At 44.0% G+C, this 20,967-nt stretch overlaps 2 long non-coding RNA genes across 2 annotated transcripts in view; one reads left to right on the top strand and one right to left on the bottom strand.

Moving 5' to 3' along the window:
• The window catches only part of LOC144321802 (uncharacterized), a 151,552-nt gene that overhangs the window by 51,948 nt on the left and 78,637 nt on the right, over positions 1–20,967 (bottom strand). The gene's annotated exons all lie outside the window — the stretch shown is intronic.
• The window catches only part of LOC144321803 (uncharacterized), a 112,688-nt gene continuing 96,390 nt past the window's right edge, over positions 4,670–20,967 (top strand). Inside the window, exons 1-2 of the long non-coding RNA XR_013387320.1 lie at positions 4,670–4,961; positions 7,511–7,705. This is a non-coding gene — a long non-coding RNA (uncharacterized LOC144321803). The remainder of the gene's footprint in view (positions 4,962–7,510; positions 7,706–20,967) is intronic.

Here is a 20,967-nt window from a genome sequence, read left to right as displayed (position 1 = left end):
CATTTTGTACCTGCTGTTTTCAAGGTCTTAGGAAAGCCAGAGTTGACTAAAAAACAACTCCTGACTTTGAGTAGCAGAGACAGAGAATGAAAGGAGAAGGATGGAGATTAAAAGGACAAAGAGAAAGAGGAGGTGGAAGAGAAGGAGAAGACAAAAGAGAAGGAGGCAGAGGAGAAAAAGCATTTTGTCGAGCATGGTGCCAAGTATTTTACTTATCTTATCCCATTTAACAAATGTTGAAATGGGGGTTCAAAGCCATCAGTGGGCCTGCATTTTTACCAAGTCTGACTGCTCGGGGTCTTGACCCTGGGGTCGGGTCCCCCCCCTACTACCTGGTGAAGACACAAATAGGTAAGGAGGTGGTTACAGGGATGTGGTGAGAACCTTGCCCAGGAGTGGAACTGTCAGAATTATCAGTCCAGGACCAAGCCCTAAACTCTTATTCCTGTGGGGTCTCCCCTCAGAGCCTCAGCATGCTCTTCCCTTGCACTTGCCAGAAGAAAAGAGGAGAGAAGAAGAGAAAAGAAAAGGTTCCCAGAGCCAAACTGCAGAGACAAAGACTATTTTCCTTGACAGGTACAAAAAGAAAGGAAGCTTGCAGAGGCACGGGCCCAAGACGGGGTGGGGAGACGGCAAGACAAGATCCTCCGAAGCCCGAGGCACTTTGGCTCCCCTCCTCAGCTCTCCCTTCTCTTCTCCTGCAGCTTTTAAGTTCCATTCCCTATTTCTGTGGGATTTGGGGATTGCACTGAAGTTGCAGTAATTAGAGGTGCCAGAGGCAAACTGATTTTTTCGCTTCCAAGGAAAACAATTATCCTAATCTGGTCCGCCTTCCCTGCTTCTCCCCCAGCAGTGGAAATTCACTAGGTTCAGAGAGCATCGCGTAGAGGAGGCACATCGCTTTGTGGGACTACACTGTGCCCAAACTTCTCTTGTTTTCCCTTCCCATTTTATTTCCTACTGGTGTACCAAGCATCTACCCATGCTTCAGGTAACTGGTACTCACAGAGCCCTTACTGGGAGCCGGCGCTTACTCGAGAGCATTAGATGCATTATTTCATTGAATCTGCACAATGACCCACAAGATATGTATGATCATAATCATACTCTTGGTTTATCCTGGAGATTTTAAGTGACCTGCTCAAAGTTACAGCTATTAAGAAGAGGAGCCGGGCAGCCCAGGTGGCTCAGCGGTTCAGCGCCTGCCTTCAGTCCAGGGCCTGATCCTGGAGACCTGGGATTGAGTCCCACGTCAGGCTCCCCGCATGGAGCCTGCTTCTCCCTCTGCCTGTGTCTCTGCCTCTCTCTCTCTCTCTTTCTCTCTCTCTCTCTCATGAATAAATAAATAAAATCTTAAAAAAAAAAAAAAAAAGAAGAGGAGCCAATATTTGAACTCCGTTGTCCGACTTCAGAGCCTGTGCTCTGAACATGTTATTATGTAGTCTCTCAACCAGAATCCTGTGTGTTCATTTACCATTCTGTCCTTTTTATAAATCTTAAGACCAAGGCACAGAGAGCTGAATGATTTGCCCCAGGTAACACAGTTGGAAGGTGGTAGAGGCATTATTTGGATTCTAGCCCATCTGATCCCAGTGACCATGTTGTTCTCATTATGCCAAGGTCTGTATGGACTCTGCTATGCCAGGGTTGAAGGTGACCATATAATACTTGTCTTTCTTTCTTTCTTTCTCTCTCTTTCTTTCTTTCTTTTTTCTTTCTTCTTTCTTTTTCTTTTCTTTTCTTTTTCTTTTTCTTTTTCTTTCCTTATGTTAGAGAGAGAATGCACGCCCATGCCCAAGGTGGAGGGGCAAGAGGGAGAGAAAGTCCCAAGCAGACTCCATGCTGAATGAGGGCTCCAACTCATCGCCCAAGATCACGACCTGAGCCAAAACCAAGAGTTGGAGGCTTAGCTGACTGTGGCACCTAGGTGTCCCCAAAATGTTTGCATTTCAAAGAGACCATCTTGGTTGGCATGTGGAGCACTGCCCAAGGCAAGCAGTGTGGACAGTGTAAGTCAGTCCTTCTCATCTACACCAGGGCAGGGTTGCAAGTTTCTCCTTTCTATTTCTTTCTTCTTCCAGGATGCTCCCCACATATTCGTTTTAGTCTGATTTCCATCGTCAGAATGAGGCAGGTAGAATGGTAACTGTAGGAGGGGGAAGGACAAGGAATAAACCTGACACCTGCCAGGGTGGTTGTGACAATTGAGTAAACCCTGTAACAGCGCTGTGGTTTCTCACGGACACAGGCATCATGATGTTGCTCAAACCCAGGGCACACGTGAGCATCAAGGCCCAGTTAGCCTGCACATGACTGAGAAGGAATGACTCCTCCACTGGGGGCACGAAGCCACTCTGAGTAGATAGTGACTGCATATGGAGTATGCTTGAGAGAAATCAGACTGCACCTGAGCTAAGTAATGCATAATGGCTAGCAGGAGCATGTGCTACAGTATGTGGTATTCTGGAAGTCCCCACTCTTCCCAGTAACTCTACATGAATATTCCACCCCTTGATTCTAACTGCCAGCAAAGACCAAAGCCCCACATCTACCCTGCACAACTCAGATCCTCTGAGTGCCCTGCACTCCCTCTTTAAGTGTGCACTTTTGCTTGCAGGAAAGCTTCTGCCCTGACTCCTTGAATTCTTTCTCAGGGTAAAGTCAAGAACCTGGAGCTGGCTGGTGGTTGAGGTCAGGTGCTGAGAACACCCCAGTATCCAGTGTTGCGATAAAAAGGGGGAAAGGTACCATTTGCCTCAAACACTGCATTTCCTAGGGAACACGCAAGCACTTTAGAAGACTCTCATATTTCAGTGATATCAAGAACTTACTTTTTAGGGGCTCTGAAGTATAAATCAGATGACTAGGCGTGGACCTTTCCTCCTCAGAATTGCTTGCTATTAAGTCGGGATCCCTGGGTGGCGCAGCGGTTTAGTGCCTGCCTTTGGCCCAGGGCGCGATCCTGGAGACCCGGGATCGAATCCCACATTGGGCTCTGGTGCATGGAGCCTGCTTCTCCCTCTGCCTATGTCTCTGCCTCTCTCTCTCTGTGACTATCATAAATAAATAAAAATTTAAAAAAATGTTTAAAAAAAAAAAAAGAATTGCTATTAAGTCAACATTTGGCTTTTGGGGAGGTCACTTTCTCTTCCTGGATTTCAGTTTCTTAGAACCATTAGGTAAGGGAATTAGACCAGATTTGAGCAACATTTCTTAGAGCAGGTACCAGAATCGCCTAGGGGTTTGAGTGCATGTGCATGGATATGTGTGTTTTCAATCCAGACTCTTACAGCCCTAATCTAGCTCTATTGATCAGAATTTCTAGGGTTGATTTTTCCCACTCATTTTCTCTCCTTTCCCCTATAATCCTTTTCACTATTTCTTTTAATATTTTATATTGAGTGAAAAAGTCTGTCTTTGAAATAAGCAGTCCCAGCGATGCCCACTGAAACTGAATCATCGAAGGACTTAAAATTCATTGGCCCTCATTAAAATAAACAAGAAGGAAGGAAAAAAAGAAGAGATCAGGGAAGGGAGGGAGGAGGAGGGAAGGAGAAGAGTGGGAAGAGAAAGTAAGTTAAACCCCCAGAAAACCTTTCTTTCCTTCCTATTGTAGCTATGGAGAAATGAATAGTGAGGTAGGTGGAGGGTGGGAAGAAGCAAGGAGGTGGCCATGGATTGGTGAAATGTTAAGTGTATGCGTATATACTGATATACAAACCAGGTTTATACATACAGGCATATGCATATATAGCACGTGGCATGACATCCAAAGTACAAGTGATGCAGAATAAACCCTGTTGATCTGGTGTTTCAATAGCATTTCTCATTGACTACATATTTGGAGCCTCCATTTCCAATTGGCTTCCACCCTCAAACCCCTCCTCAGTCTTGGTTACACAATTTGTGGGGCCCAGTGCGAAATGAAAATACTGGGTCCCTTGTTCAGAAATGATTTAGAGTTTCAAGTCCTTAATGGCAGATCGCTAAGCTAAGCACTGGGTCCTACTAAGTTCAGGCACATCTCTGATACTGGCCCTGGTCCTAATAGGGGCCTAATGTTCTCCTTTGTTTTCCCATAGCATTTGATTACACCAGTAACAAAAATTCCATTTAGACCATCGTCCTTTCTTTTGTGGTCTAGAACCACGGCCCTTCCTTTAGGTGATTAACTGCTTGACATCAGGGATGGTTTGCTGCTGGAGTTGTACACCCAACAACACACAATGAGAGTTTCACACCGCTGCTGCCAAACAGTGTTTTTGCTGAACTGATTCACAGGCACAAGGGGATGGAAAGAATTACAGATGTGGAGGGTGATTTTGAGATAATTCATAGAAAGTCTTAAATGCTAGGTCTGGGTGTTTTAGACTGTACCCAATGGTCAGTGAAGCTTCCTTAAGGATTATTGTCTTGGCTTTGTTTATGTGGCTTGAATGGTGTAAGCACTTCTGTTCTTCTCCAATGACTGATGGTATAGTGATTTGTAATAAATATGCATTTGTTTTCTGTCCCCAGTTTCAGGCACCTAATTTCTAAAACCCTTGGAATTCTTAGGTGGTCAGAGCAATAGCGGTGTCTTTTGTTATGTTTATTAGGCAACTTTGGAACCACACCTAAGAATAGGGGCTGGTTGCCAGGATACCAAACAGGAGATTAAAGGGTTGAAACTTTAAGTCTGACCCCTCTGACCTTGGGGGAAGGGAGATAGGCTGGACCTTGAGTTTAATTGCCAAGGGCCAATTATTTAACCCATCATGCCTCTGTAATGAGATTTCATAAAAAGACTCCTGAGGACTGGGTTAGGAGACTTCCAGGTTGATGCACACGTGCAGATTTGGTGAGAGTGGCGTTCTCTGAGAGGGTATAGAAGCTCTGTGCCCTTTTCCCACACCTTGCCTTGTGCACCTCTTTCGACAGTTCCTGACTTATATATCCTTTTAAAATAAATCAGTGATCCAGTAAGTATAATATTTCTCTGATTTCTGTGAGCTGCTCTAGCATATTGATCAAATCAGAGGCGGGGGTCCTACAAACCTCCAATCTATACAGCCAGTCAGTTGAAATAACAGGTAATAACCTGGGCTTGTAGATGAGCTCTGAGGGGTTAGGGGTTCAGGGCAGTTCTGTGGGACTAAACCCTCAACCTGTGGAGTCTGATGCTGTCTCCAGGTGGATAGTGTCAGAATTGAACAGAGTTGCAGGATGCCCAGCTGGTGTCAAAGCACTGCTTGGATGTGCCAAAGAGCCCTCTCCTCCACTCATTAGAAATTAAGTCCAGGAACCAAAAAGCCTCTAATCTCATATATATATATATATGGCATGCATTATTTTTTCTCTGATTATAACTAGTATATAGGCTAATCAAAGAAAATTTTAGGACATAGAACAAGTGTAAAGAAAAATATAAAAATCACCCATAAACATTCATGAGAACTGTTAAATGCTAGAATATTTTCTTTAAAAATACCAAACACATATACTATTGTATCAGACCCACTCCAGAGATTGAGTAACATCCATTAAGTTAATAAGCCCCTGCTGCTATTAATCCTAGACTATGTAACACAGTGTCAGCCAAATAAGAAGCAGCTGGACCCCAAGTCTACTTTGCAGTGTAGTGTCTTCCCTGGTGACTTCTTAAAAAAACTCATGTTGCACTTACCATGCGCCAGCATTATTCTCAGTATTTTGAAAATAAGAACTCATCTAGCACTAATAACACTTGTATGAAGCAGATAGTGTTATCATCTTTATTTTAGAGATGAAGAAACCGAGGGCTGAGGGAGAACAAGTGATTTGTCCAGGCTCACACTTGATAGTGCTCGTATTGGCTACCATCTTCCATATTCTCTATCTATGGTATGGTAGGTGGAGATGTCCTAATCCCTAGTATCTGTGAATACATTACCTCACGTATCAAAAGGGATTTCTCATATGTGATTAATAAAGATCTTGAGGTGTCACGTTTACTCTGAATTCTCTAAGTCCCAGGAAATCACATGAGTCCATATAAGAGTCAGGAGTATCAAGGTCAGAGGAAAGATGTAATGACAAAAGCAGAGACTGGAGTAAAACTATAAAAGGTAAGGAGACAGCTTTTCTGCTAGAGAGCCTCCAGAAGGAACCATAGCTCTACTGACACCCTGATTTTAGACCTATAGGACCCTTTTATTGAATTTCTGACCTCCAGAATATTAATAAACCTGTGCTATTTTAAGCCACCATGTTGCTGGTAATTTGTTATAGCAGCAGCAAGAAACTCATATAAATAGCACCTAGAATTTATTTCCTATGTCTCAGGGCCTGTAAGTGAACTTCACAGGTGCCTTGCAAACCAAATTTAAATAAGAAGATCTCAAACATCCCCTACTTCATGTTATTTGGCGCTAAAACCACACACACAACACACATACTATAAACATGTGTATATTCAACTTCATGTGTTTATCTGCTTCTCTATTTATTATTACTTAAGAATTTACCTATGTCATTAAACATTATGCACCAGGACATTTCTTGATTACTTGGAGTCTCAGCAGATTTTCAGTTACCAGCTATTAATGTAGGGTAAGGTAAGAGATATGGAATTGGTTTTGCCATGTGGCTTATCTTGCATGTGGGTAGAGAGGAGACGCTAGAGTTCATTCAGATGAAGAAGGCTTCAGAGAATCATATATACACTCTGGACTTTGGTGAATATGGAAACAGGAACTAGACTAATGCTTGAGAAGGCCTAACACTTGCTAAAGGAGTCTCTGGCAGCTAGAAGGGGGCATGGTTGTTGGAATCCCACTTTCTGCCGTGATGAGGGAAAGGCCCATGTGTCCTCTGGGGAAGACAAGGCAGTAAGTAAGCCCTCAGGTGTCTTCTCTGCTCAAAAACTGCCTGCAGGGTGAGGAAACCCAAAAGAGACGATCTGTGTGGGGTTGAGGGATAGATTGCACAGCTGAGGGATAGTCAGAAATGTTCAGCCAGTGGGGCATTGGAATCCCAAAAATTGTTAAATGGGAGGGTCCCGGTGATGCTGGGGCTAGAGTGGGAGAATGGCTGGTCACTTCCGAAGCATCCCACAAAGGAAAAAGCCAGGCTTTGAACATGTGCTATGTTCAGTACAATGTCAGCTTCAAATCGTACTAGTCAACAGGGTTGCCTCTATCCCTAGACTGCTGTGTGAACATTTAATAAAAGACATGCTCTTGTTTTGGAGGCAGTACAAAACTAGTTGATAAAGCAATTAGGTGATAATTTATAAAAATGCTCCCTTCCCTCAAATAGAAGCAGCCCCATACCAGAGTACATAGCTTCCCCAGTGAGCTAGATTCCTTGCTCCCCTGGCTGGGTACCCTTATGTAGTCTGTAACCTACACAACTGTATGTGGCAGTCCTGGTGGGCACCTCTATCACCTCACCCGGACCACTCCATAATAGGGGGGGGGGGGGGAGAATGAAAGAATATGGCAGAAAAATGGCGAAGGGGCTGCTAATAAGTCCCTTACTTCTTTTCTAGGTTTTCCAGTTATGTAGACCAAAGCTTGGGAAAGGGAACATTTTTAGTTGGCCGAGATTGGCTTTGGATTCTACACGAAGCTGGGAAACAAGATTATGTATTAATGTCTAAGAAGGATCAGAGAAAGTATGAGATTTCCCCCAAGATACAAACCAGGAGTACAGAAAAAATCAGTCTACAGAGTAAGTTAAAGAGGTAATGATGAAAAGAAAAAAGTTACTTTCTACTTGGACCTACGGATCGGTACTTTCAATAAGCCAGTGATGAATATTGTAAAGAAGTTGCCTTTAAACATATTATGAATAGCTCTGTGAGAAACTACAGTGTGTTGGTGAGAGAGTGAGGGGAGAGGTGCTTAGTGGCCTGGTCTCCGGTCTCTTGTTCCCACTTCAGCCACAGCAATTCAGTTTTATTTACTGGACTTCGTGAAATTTCACTTAAATGAAAACTTTCACAGTTGGAAATATTTGAATATCACTAGTTTAAGACATAATTTTCTTAACAGCTGCATATAATTAAATAGGCCTTTTATTGTAGTTGACTGCATACACATTTAACTGTCCCTACTGGACTATAAGATTCTTTTAAGAGAGGAGACTTTATCTTATTTATCTTTGCATTTCCAAGAGGGCCTAGAACGTAGGAGGTATATATATGCTCATCAGATGAATGAACGATTCTATTCGGACCTGCCCTGTTGGGAGTTACAAACTCAATGACAATCTTTTTTTTTTTTTTTTTTTTTTTTTGTCTTCAGATGGTTATAAGATTCCAGCTTAATAGAAAGAAGGGCTACATTTTAAACTTTATACTTAATTACGTGAAAATAGAACTATGATCCATATTTTTTTCTCTAAGTAGAGAACTTGGTCAAGTGAAGGCAAGCAGCCTACACGATGAGATCTTGTAACGATTCCAAGTGCTTCCCTGTTCTAAGTGTCACTTGTAGCAGGAAATTGGTGATTTTCAGTTGACATGAAGTGGAAAATTATTTCATGTGAATTGATGCTGGATGGCTCTATTTTTTACTAAGCGAATACAGAATGGCTCAGCGTGCAGGAAGCATTTAGTGCAAAGTGAGCTGACATCGATTGGGCTGTAGGGCAGAGGTTCATAACTGAAAATGCCAGAGGAAGACCAAAGGCGTCATGTCAGATGAAGCCAGCATGCCTGCCTTTTAGCCTCCAATTCCTGTGGGACACCCTGTTGGAAAGGAATCAAGAGGCTTCGCTCCTCAGGCTGGCTGTGGAATGTTGTAGAAAGCAGGTGTGGAGTTTTGTTCTCATAATTGCTGTCCCTCCAAATCCTCATGCCATTGTATGATCTGGCCTGTGGTTTGCCACTAACCCACTGTATGACCTCGTGCCAATTGTTCCTCTTCTCTGAGCCTCTTTTTGTCCATGCAACAGAAGAACTCAAATTGGCCCTTTTAGTGATCTTTAAAAAATACAACCTCTATGCTAAGTGCTCAAGACATACCTTATTAGGTTACTCATCAAACCTCTGTAACATGGGTCCTATCCTTTTCATTTTATAGATGAGAAAATTGTGGCTCAGAGAGACAAACTGACTTGCTCGATGTCAAGCGGCTAGTGTGTGAAGGGACAAGCTTCTGAATCTATGTGTCTCTAATCACAGAGATTGTACTAGTCCCAACACACCATTCTACTCTCCGGAGAGACATGAATTCATACTTGAGCTGCATGCATTCTTTTTTTTTTTTTTTTTTTTCTGTAGTGGGAAAAATATGAAGTTAGAAATCTTACATATAGATTATCCTAGATTATCTGGGTGGGCCCAAACCAATCACAAGACTCTTTAAGAGCAAGAGAGGATGGGATCCCTGGGTGGCACAGCGGTTTAGCGCCTGCCTTTGGCCCAGGGCGCAATCCTGGAGACCCGGGATCGAATCCCACGTCGGGCTCCCAGTGCATGGAGCCTGCTTCTCCCTCTGCCTGTGTCTCTGCCTCTCTCTCTCTCTCTCTCTCTGACTATCATAAATAAATAAAAATTAAAAAAAAAAAAGAGCAAGAGAGGAAAGTGGAAGTCTGGGGAAGAGAGAGATGCAACGTGAGCAAAATTTGGTACCTGTTGCTGGTTCTGAGACGTAGAGGCTCTAAGGGAAGTCCCCAGCAGGTAACCAGAGATCTAAGTACTACCAGCACAGAGGACCAAATTGGATTGTCCTCTAGACTGCCCAGAAAGAGAAGAGGAGAGTCATGAGAACAGCCTGGGAAGCTAAAATAAGGTAACACCGGCCTAAAAGATTCCTTGAAGCTTGTGTTGTAAGAATACTTTCTGCTGGGCAGAGTCTAAAAGAAGGATATCCTGCCTTATTTTTGGAACTGATTTAAAAGGAAAAAGTTCAGAAATAAATTCAAAATCCCTGGCCAAAGACAAATTAAGTACAACAAGGAATCTCTAAATTGCTTATAATCTATCCTGGTCTCTTGGGTAGTGACACTGAAGTCTGAACTGAATTGCGCTCAATGAGGTTGCCAGACTTGGGAAATGACAAACACTAATGAATTCAATATTAGTCAGGAAAAAAATTAAAAAAAAAAAAAGGAAGGAAATTTTCTCTATTTTGAGGAAAAAAAGAAAGAGCCTGTTGGCTCTATTACTCTCCTGAAGCAAACTGCTCTTAGCTATAATCCTTCATTGGCTTTGAACCCAAGTGTCCAGGGATCTCAGATGGCGACTGAATGTTTCTAGAGTGAAGATGGTGTTGCTATTTCAGAAAGTGCTGTGCGGTGGTCTGAGCTCAGGCCCTGGGAGCCCAATGGACCTTGGCCTGACCCCTTCGGCTCTCTGCCTTTTCTCACTCAGTCCTCTTTGCATGGACTCCCCTTGGCCACACTCTTTTTTTTTTTTTTTTTTTTAGATTTTATATATTTATTCATGAGACAGAGAGAGAGAGAGAGAGGCAGAGACACAGGCAGAGGGAGAAGCAGGCTCCTTGTGGGGAGCCCAATGTGGGACTCGATCCCGGTACTCCAGGATCACACCCCAAAGGCAGATGTGCTTAACCACTGAGCCACCCAGGAGTCCCCCTTGCCCACATTCTTAATCATTGGTAAAACCTGACTCACCCTTTAAGCTCCATTTCATATGGTACCTCTCTCTGAAGCTTATCAAGTATCACCTAAATGCTTATCATTCCCAGATTTTATCTCTAGTGCAAAATTCTCTGGGAGCCAAATTCATATAGTCAATATTCTGCTTGATATCTGCACTGGCAAGGTGCAAATTGTACATGTCTAAAATGCTGACTCCCATTCTACTTCCAACATATTCTACTCCCAATCTCTGCCATCTCAGAAAATGGAAACAAAATCAACTCAATTGTTAAAGCCAAACTCCTTGACTCTTTATTTCATCTTCCCCACCCCCACTAGCCACAAGTAATCCAAGTCTTAAAAATTCCCCATTCAATATCTACTCTAAATTGCCTGCATTTCTCCCCCCCCCACACACACAATTTTATTGAGATATAATTGACATAAATCAACCGTATGATTTTCAGGTTAGGTTAAAGGTTTGACTTATAGATACTGTGAAATGATTACCACAGTAAGTTTAGTTAATATCCATAATTTCACATGGATACAATAAAGAGATAGAAAAAAGTAATTCTCCTTGTAATGAGAACTCTTAGAATTTACTCACTTGACAACTTTCCTATGTATCATACAGCAGTATTAGCTGCAGTCATCATGTCATATGTCCCATCCCTAGTACTTACTTACCTTTGGACCACTTTCCTCCAATTTCCCTTCTCTACATTCCCCACCTCTGGTAACCACCAATCTGATCTTTTCCTGTAAGTTTTTTCTTTTTTTTTTTTTTTTTAAAGATTCCACATCTTTAAGTGAGATCAGATCGTAATTGCCTTCCTCTGTCTGACTTATCACTTAGCATAATGCCCTTGAGTTTCATCCACATCATTGCAAATGGCAAGATTTCCTTTTTTTTTTTTTTTTAATGACTGGATAATATTGTGTTACGCGCGCGCACACACACACACACACACACACACCACAATTTCTTTATCCATTCATCTGTCAATAGACACTTAGGTTGTTTCCATGTCTTCACTATTGTAAATAATGCTCTATGAACATGAGGAGCAGGTATCTTTTTGAGTTAGTGTTTCTGTTTCCTTTGGAAATATTCCCAGAAGTGGAATCGCTAGATCATAAGGTAGACCTATTTTTTAACTTCTTGAGGATCCTATTATTTTCCATAGTGGCTGCACCAATTTACATTCCCACCTGCAGTGCACGAGTGTTCCCTTTTCCCCATATCCTCTCCAGCATTTGTTATCTCTTGTCTTTTTCATGATGGCCATCCTAATACGCATAAGGTGATATCTCATTGTTGGTTTTTTTTTAAATTTCAATTCAATTGACCAACATATAGTATAACACCCAGTGCTCATCCCATCAAATGCCCTCCTTAGTGCCTGTCACCCAGTTACCCCATCCCCCCACCCACCTCCTCTTCTACAATCCTCAGATTGTTTCCCAGAGTTAGGAATCTCTCATGGTTTGTCTCCCTCTCTAATTTTCCCCACTCAGTTCCCCTCCTTTCTAACGCTGTCATCAAAGCCCAATCTACCATCATTTCTTGCCTGCACTATTGGATTAGCCTCCTAAGGGTCTCGTCACCCCTTCTTCTAATGTCCTCTAGCATCAATGTCTACGCAGGTGCTAGAGAGATCATTTAAAATATAAATCAGCTGCTTTCACTCTTCTGCACAAATCGTTTCTCAAGTGAATGGACCCACCAAGCAGAATTAAATGATTCTACCTGCTTTGTTTTGTTTTCTCTCCACAAAACTCTCCTTTTATAGACCACTTAGGATTTGTGTAGAAAGCTGACTCTTTGCAATTCCTTGTAAGTTCCATCCCGGTTGCATATCCTTTAACTCCTAACACTAAGGCATTCGAAGTTGAGAGTTCTAGCACAGTGAAAACAAGACTCAGGTGGGAAGGACCTACAGTATGGATGAGGTACCCAACAAGCCCGAGGGCCAGTGGTACACACACCTAGTCAGAGAGGTAGCAGCTACACCAGGACTGGAATCTGGGCCTCCTGACTCCCAGTCCAGTGTTCTCTCCACCACACCTCACCAATCCTCAGTCATACAGGCATCAGGCAAGAGAATATTCACCTTAGCGAATGACATCACCTTTGAGTTCTAAGAGGGCCACATGTCATTTCCTTCACCAAACACTCAGTTCTGTGCTAGTTTCCATTCCAATTAGACACTGTCTGGAAAACATGAAAGAATGGAATGTTTTCCTACAAGGCCAGAACTCCAAGTTGGTCAAAGAGAATACATCCAAAGCACTTAGGTTGTCTGGAAAACACACATAGGTGCTCAAAAGTGTGTGTTTTCACGGAGAAGGATGGATGTTTTGGAGGTTGGTTTAGTACAATGGAGGTTTTTCCAAAAAGTGTGTGGAAGGCAATGATCTATGGAGTATCCAAAAGGAGCTCCAAGAAGAAATCTGTCTTAAAAGACCTGTGGTAATAAAAGAGTACTAGTTTCACGTATTTCTTAGTGACCCCATGATGATGTTTCCAGCCATGAGGAAACCTGTTACTAAAGTTCTGATCCACCAACGCTTGATATATGTATGCTAGCTCCACAGGAGTCTACCTTTCTGCTGTCCCACAGATGTGGAATCCTATAGAATGGATTGAGTGTGGAAAAGGTGATCAAAGACAGGACTCAAGAACTTAAAGTAGTTAGAAAAATTGGTTTCTATGGTACGTATTGTTAAAAGACACACTAAGGCACATTAAAAATTTTAAAGGTGAGGAAAGTCAATTGAAATGAGGCGTTGCTGAACTGGAAGTGGTTAGGAGCACTCCACCAATAGGAGCTAGTGAAAAACTTTATCATAAAGAAAAGATACAAGCAAAGTAATGCAAATATGAATTGGCTCTAGCTTACAGCCTACTTGATGGTGACTGGTTGTCTTTAGCGTTTTGATTCCTTATCAGTTCTCCCAGGATCCCACCCACAGGCTCCAGGGTGGGTTGACGTCCAGCAGGTCTCAGCCAGGGGCACCACAAATTGTAAAGGACAAAAATCGTTTTCCCTCCACCCTCCCCAGCAAGTGCCTGTCTGAGGTACTAGCAGGCTAGATTTTGGTTTGCTTATATAGGCCACCATAGCTTTAGAGCCACATCAATCTAATGACCTCCTTGTTGAATTAGTGTAACAGTTCCTTTGTCTTGGTCATCCTCACCCATGTGAGGGATTGACCAAAAATGTACTATTAACATCGACTTAAGTTACCGTCAAACTTAAGTTGCTCTTGTCTCATTGTGATACTCATAGGTTATGACATCAGATTCTTGGAAGAACTGTCTTTGTTGTTCACCTCATTGTTTAGCTTATTTCTGTTCCTTCAAGTGCAGTGAGAACATCTGTTGGCTGTGATCATGAATTTAAGACCTTTGAGAAAACACAGCACATCAAGGATACTCTCATAATAACTATTTGTGGATAATAGCAAAATACTGAGGTACTCATGAGGTAGCCAGAGCTCCCATCGACCAGACCAGCTGGTGTCAAATAAATTATAGATGGTACCCCAAGGGGCATCAGCCTGTTTTAGCCAAGTAGCTTGTTTGTTAATCTCCTGTATTTGCAATAGTAAGAGGTGTGGATCCAGGTACAGCAGGAGTATCCGCTACAGCCCAGACTCTTTCTTGCTCAGCCAGTAAGTAACATAAAGCCATTCTATTATGTAAAATCACCTTAGCAAGAAAACCTAGGGACTTTTGTTGTGCAGGTATGTCCTTAGACGTAGATGCAGAAGTAGTTGTCGGAGTTAAGGAATACTGTCTGTAAATGAAGAGTAAAGGAAGTAGCAAAATGGCAAAAGGAATAAAGGTTTCTTTTTTTCTTTTTAAAGATTCTATTTATTTATTCATGAGAGACACACACAGAGAGAGAGGCAGAGACACAGGCAGAGGAAGAAGCAGGCTCCATGCAGGGAGCCTGACATGGGATTCAATCCTGGATCTCTAGGATCAGGCCCTGGGCTGAAGGCGGCGCTAAACCGTTGAGCCACCCGGGCTGCCCTAAAGGTTTCTTATTAGAGATGAGATCTTGATCCGTAATCCTGGGAGAGCTGTCCACCACGAGACACTTTCTGCTTCTGGGGAAGAACCACCCTAGTCAATTTTAATTTTAGATTTCCAGCTGGTGTGTAGCTCCAAAAGTCTGGATAAGCCCTTTTAAACTGGGGCATGTGGACCCAAGACTCAAGTCCCCCAAGTTTGGCTGCCAAACCCTTCCAAGGAGGTTCAAAGGCAGCCTTTGTTCTTAGTGATTCCAAATCAGAAGGGTGGGGGGAAAATTGGAAACTTTAGTTTGGAGACTTGTAATCAGATATTTGAGAAGACTAGAAGAATTCTGGGTCTAGTTTGGTTTACAGATATATAGCAAAACCTCAAAGACAATGAACAGGACTAGAATCTCATATCCACGAGGTTGTGTTATAATTTTCTACTGAAACATAATTTTTTCCTCAACAATCACCCTCATTTCTATCAAAGATAATCACAGTTAAAACTACTTTGTTTGCAAAATAAGTCTAGTCTCATTAAACTTGGCCTTATTATTTATATAAGTGCTGCAAGAGTAGTGACTGATCATACAGGCTCTCTTTAAATCTGCTTTACTGGAATTTTTCATAAGGAATCTTAGATTGGACTTTAAAAAGCCTCTCCAGGCTAAGAAATCAAACCAAGAACTCACCATCAGACTGCATGAAATACCCTTGATTCGGGTGAATTTCTCTCTTCCTGAGGTCCCCAAATATCCTGAGGTCCTGAGCCTATCAGGAAGTGATCTTCCTTATTCATTTGGTAAGGTTCCTAAGAAGAACTCTGTAGGCAACAAACCAGGCCAGGTTTTCCAAGGGGCTTTTTAAAATTAGCTCCATCAAATCAAACTTAGTTCCTGAGGACTGTCTGGTCATATTTTATTTTATGCATATTCTCAAATATGACATTCCAGTCAAAGCCTTGGTTATACAACCAATGTTTCCAATTGTGTCCTGTAACAGGGGGAACAGGTTCTTATTGAACGGAAGCAAATAATTATATTACCACGAAAATAAGAATACTCAATAAGTTTCTGAGTTCTAGAGGGATTAAGTAGAGAGAAAAGGTAAATGTTTCAGTTCTGTTTACAGAGATGTACTTTACAAAATTACTGTAAGTCATAGATCGCTTAAAGGAAAAGAGAAAAAGGTTTCTTTAAATCTGGAAAAATATAGCACTAAGGAACCAGCACAATTTCAAAGAAAAAATTGTGAAAAAAATTATAATCATCCTTATCGGTTCACTCAATCCCATATTTCAAATTCCTATTCTGTTTGAATCCAGGTTTTCTGTTAGTTCTGGAAATTCTTACCAAGTTCAATTTCTATGATCTTAAAGTTTTCAGAAACCTAAATTCCAGAATACTCAGCGTCCTTCCCATGAACCTCTCTGAAGATGAGGCACCTTTGCAAGTGCATCAGCATAAATGCACTTTATTTATGCTGATATTAGTTTATTAGCATAAACTGATAACTGTTGGTAAATGACGAAAAGACTTTTTTTTAAAAAATAGCTACAGTTAAAGATCTGATGAGAGTTCATTTGATAAGGAGATGTAATTTTTTCCATGGCATACGATAATTTAAGATATTAATTAAACAAGGAGAATATTGGCATATTTCTACAAACTTTAAATAATCTTTGGAATGTCTGTATCAGTCACATGTACCATACACATGTGACCCACAGAGGTTTCTCATCATTCCTTATAATGCCCCGCATGTGCTGTAAATGCCCTTATAATGCCCAAAGAAGGGAAGACTTGGGTGATAGTGCTGAGAGCTGGCAATGATGGCCAGGACCCCAGCTGCAAAGGGAACGCACCCACCTTTCCATCCAGCTCTATCTAGCCACCAGGATGGTACAAGCCACACATCTCTCCCCATATTTTTGGGACACTAACCTGACAGTTGCCCGCCAAGTTCTCAGGACCCAACACGAGACAGGAAGGCTGTAGCTGTCCCTGGGAAAGGATCAATCATCACCAATGTTTCTTCCCATCGATCTGAATTTGGAAAGGCATATGGCTTGGTAGGAAGGCTCACTCCGCGGCCCCCGCAGGCCGCCCCATCCCACCCGCAGGCTGGAGGTGGCGGCGCAGCTCTCAGCCAGGGCAGCGCAGCCTGCGAAGCACCAAAATCCTTTTCCCTCCACCCTCCCCCGCGAGCGCCCGCGCCAGGCCCCAGGCCCTTCGCACCTCCAGGCGTCCCGAAGGGAGGAGCTTACCTGCCCTGCTCAGGGGCCCGGAGGTTGGCCCTTTGCTCCGCCTTCCAGCAAGACCCTACCCGGGCCCCGCGCTGCACCCGGCCCGGCTGACGGCCGGTCCAGTCGGGCTCCGAGTCAGAACCACCTGCCCCTCCCGGCCGGGCTCCAAGTCAGAACCACCTGCCCCGCCCGGGTCGGGTCCCGAGTCAGAACCACCTGCCCCGCCCGGGTCGGGCTCCGAATCAGAACCACCTGCCCCGCCCGGGTCGGGTCCCGAGTCAGAACCACCTGCCCCGCCCGGGTCGGGCTCCGAGTCAGAACCACCTGCCCCTCCCGGCCGGGCTCCAAGTCAGAACCACCTGCCTCGCCCGGGTCAGGTCCGGAGTCAGAACCACCTGCCCCGCCCGGGTCGGGTCCCGAGTCAGAACCACCTGCCCCGCCCGGGTCAGGTCCGGAGTCAGAACCACCTGCCCCGCCCGGGTCGGTCCCGAGTCAGAAACACCTGCCCCTCCTGGCCGGGCTCTGAGTCAGAACCACCTGCCCCGCCCGGGTCGGGTCCCGAGTCAGAACCACCTGCCCCCCCTGGGTCGGGTCCCGAGTCAGAACCACCTGCCCCGCCCGGGTCAGGTCCGGAGTCAGAACCACCTGCCCGGCCCGGGTCGGCTCCGAGTCAGAACCACCTGCCCCACCCGGGTCGGGCTCCGAGTCAGAACCACCTGCCCCGCCCGGGTCGGATCCCGAGTCAGAACCACCTGCCCCTCCCGGGTCAGGTCCGGAGTCAGAACCACCTGCCCGGCCCGGGTCGGTCCCGAGTCAGAACCACCTGCCCCTCCTGGCCGGGCTCTGAGTCAGAACCACCTGCCCCGCCCGGGTCGGGTCCCGAGTCAGAACCACCTGCCCCGCGGGCACCGGGCCGCGGGGTGGGGGGGGGCGGCTCCCAGGGCCGGGACCGAGGCCCGAGCTCGGCAGGTGCGCCCCGCGCCGCCCTCCCCCAGCCCGGGGCCCCCGCAGGCCCCCCCGCCTCTCCCCTGTCGCCGCGGCTGCTAGAGGGAAACTGAGGCACATCCAGAACTTTAAGAGTTTGAGCGAAATCGATTGGAATCGCCAGTAAAGGCTGCAGCAGTAAAGGCTGCAGCAACAGGAGCTGGACAGAGCCTCGTGCGAGAAGCAAGGATTCCCTGGCTGTGGCTCAGGCCTGGTCGTCCTTAGCATTTTAATTCTTAACCCGGAGGCATGTGCGGGCTTCGGTTTTGGTTCTGTGTGGCCGCCGGGGTGCAAGAACCTCATCAGTGCAATGGCCTCTTTGTTTAGTGAATTTAACCTTGTCTACACCTAAGCCCGCCGGAGAATAATAGAACTTTGAACTGGGGACTCAGAGACAGCTGCAAGCTCTGCTCCTACTTAGCTCAAGCAAGGGACTCGAACCCTCTGAGCCTTTGATCCCCTACTTGTAAAGTGAGGAGCTCGACTACACTAGAATTCCACAGACCTGTGGTAAAAGGAGTTGGGTAGAAGTTAGGACACGTGTAGCACTTTATGATTCATGATGCTAGTAGCTATCAAAGGCCCTAATGAGTCCTTTAGCAGGGGAACTCATTTTCCCATGGAATCCTTTAAAAGCGTTGTTCCTGTAGAAACAAGGTTCTGCAGAACTCTTTGGGAAAGACCGAATGAGGTGCTTTCAAACATTTCTTTGGGATTTCATCTATGATCCCATGGAGAGCACACCGTTCCTTGTAACTTGAAGTTCCAGGTAATTAACTCCCATTCAGCAGCTGTACTTTTCTAGGACTTTTTTTTTTTTTTCCTCCTTTTTTAACCTCACTTTCTACTCTTAGCCAGCTGTTCCATATATTCACTTCTTTTATATGTATTAGGACTCCTTTAGTCTGTGCTTGCGGAAACCTAATTAAAAGAAAACCAAACCCAACCAAAAAGGGAATGGCCTGAGAGTGGACCTTTTGGCCTCTCATACCTGCTAAGTTCAAGGATCCGATAGCACAGCGGGTTGTCTGCGAAGATGGGCACTCTCATTTCGGCACCCTCATAATGCTCGGCACAGTCAGGGAGTGGGTTCTGTTTCTTCTCTTCATTCTGGCCTGAACCCATGGGTTGCTTTAGCCAATAAAATGTGGCAGAAATGACGCTGTTCCAGGAGAGTTTTGATTGCTTCCTCTTCTGCTTTTTTGTTTTGTTTTGTTTTTTGTTTTTTGAAATATGTATTTTAAATCCAATTAATTAACATATACTGTATTACTAGCTTCAGAGGTAGGATTCAAAAGGTGTTGGATACAACACCCAGTGCTCATTACATCACGTGCCCTCCTTCATGCCCATCCCCCAGTGACCCTATTTCCCCAACCCCCTCCCCTCCAGCAACCTTCAGTTTGTTTCCTATGATTAAGAGTCTCTTTTTCCTCCCTCTCTGTTTTCATCTTCTTTTATTTTTCCTTCCTTTCCCAGATGTCCATCTTTTTTTTTTTCCCAGATGTCCATCTGTTTTGCTTCTTCCACCTAGCAGTGAAACCATATGGTAATTTACTTTCCTGACTTATTTCAATTAACATAATACCCTCTAGTTCTATCCATGTCATTGCAAATGGCAAGATCTCATTCTTTTTGACAGCTGAGTTACATATCACATATTCTCTATCCATTCATCTTTCCAAGGACATTGTGGTTCTTCCACAGTTTGGGTGTTGTGGACACTTCTGCTGTGAACATCGGGGTTCAGGTGTCCTGGCGTTTCACTGCATCTGTATCTTTGGGGTAAACACTCTTCTGCTCTTTTGGAATGCAGCCACCATGTACACAAGGTGGGGCTAGACCACTGAATCCTAAGAGAGCACTGAGCGAGGGAGTAAGAGGGAGAGAGAGAGATGAGGGCGAGACCCACCGCAGGGATGAGAGCTGAGCATAAAAGCAGGTGAGGGCCCTGGGCTGTTGTTGCCCTAGCCAAGCTACAGAGTGAATGAAGCTCCTTTACCAACCTGAATCCATGTGGAGCAAAAGAACCAACTCATTCAAAAATTTAAGAAATTAAAACAAAAAAAGAAAATCATCATTATTTCAAGCCACTGTGCGTCAGGAGGTATGTTAGGTAGCACTAGATGATTGACAAAAATAAAATAATGCTACCGTAACAAAAATATAAAATACATGGCAGTCGCTTTGGGAACAGGCTGTAGGCAGAGGCTAGAAGAATGATGAAGACCCTGTTAATGGAAGAGGTTCAGGAATTCTGGAAATTGCTGTTGGAGACCGGGAGAAGGGTCACCTGTGTTCTGAGTGGAACTATGATCCTCTATAGGAAAGTATAAGATTTAAGGCAAAAAAAGAACCTAATGAACTTGAGAATCTTGCCAGGGAGGTTTTCCAGAAGATTATTTGACAGCAGTCATTGGCTTCTTTTATCTGCTAAATTAAAGGGATGTAGAAATAAATTAAGAAAGACCTGTTTAGTTTCCAGGCCAAATTTAGAGAAAATATTTCCAACCTAGGTCTAATGGCTTGGGGTATAAAACGCTCTCTCACCTCCATTACTCCAGCTGGCCTACGATTAGACAAATAAGAAACTCGAGGGAAAATACTGAATCCTGGGTTTCACCAGTGAAATGTGAGGATGGGACCAAGATAAAATCAAAGGTGTTGTTATAAGACCCACTATCGGGACATCAGAAATTCTTAAATGATTACCTTGAAACCTTTCTCTGTCCCTTGTTCTAAGAACTTAGAGTATCGTGTCACAGCACTCAGATTCAGAACCCCAAGTAGAGAGAGAGCTCCAATTTGCAGAGACGTACAGGTGTGGGACTGTCCAATGGGGCAGATTATAATTTGGTTCATAGAGTGCCCACAGATTTGTTAGTTTTAGTCTTACTGTCCTAATCACTTAAAAACTAATTTCATTGGTGTAAAATTCACATATAATAAGCATCACGCATTTTAGGTTTATTGATATTTGACACATAGATACAACCAGGCTTTTATGTTTAGTTCTGTGGTGGCTTTCAGGTTAATTTTTGTATATGATGTGAGTAGCGATCAGTCTTTTTTTCCTTTTTATTGTGGATCTTCTGTTTCTCCAACACTGTTGAAAAGACACTCATTTGCCTATTTTA

Source organism: Canis aureus, chromosome 10 (assembly GCF_053574225.1).
Source record: "Canis aureus isolate CA01 chromosome 10, VMU_Caureus_v.1.0, whole genome shotgun sequence".
NCBI lineage: Eukaryota > Metazoa > Chordata > Mammalia > Carnivora > Canidae > Canis > Canis aureus.
Note: the sequence above shows the minus strand (reverse complement) of the source record. Positions and strands in the feature narration are given on the sequence as shown.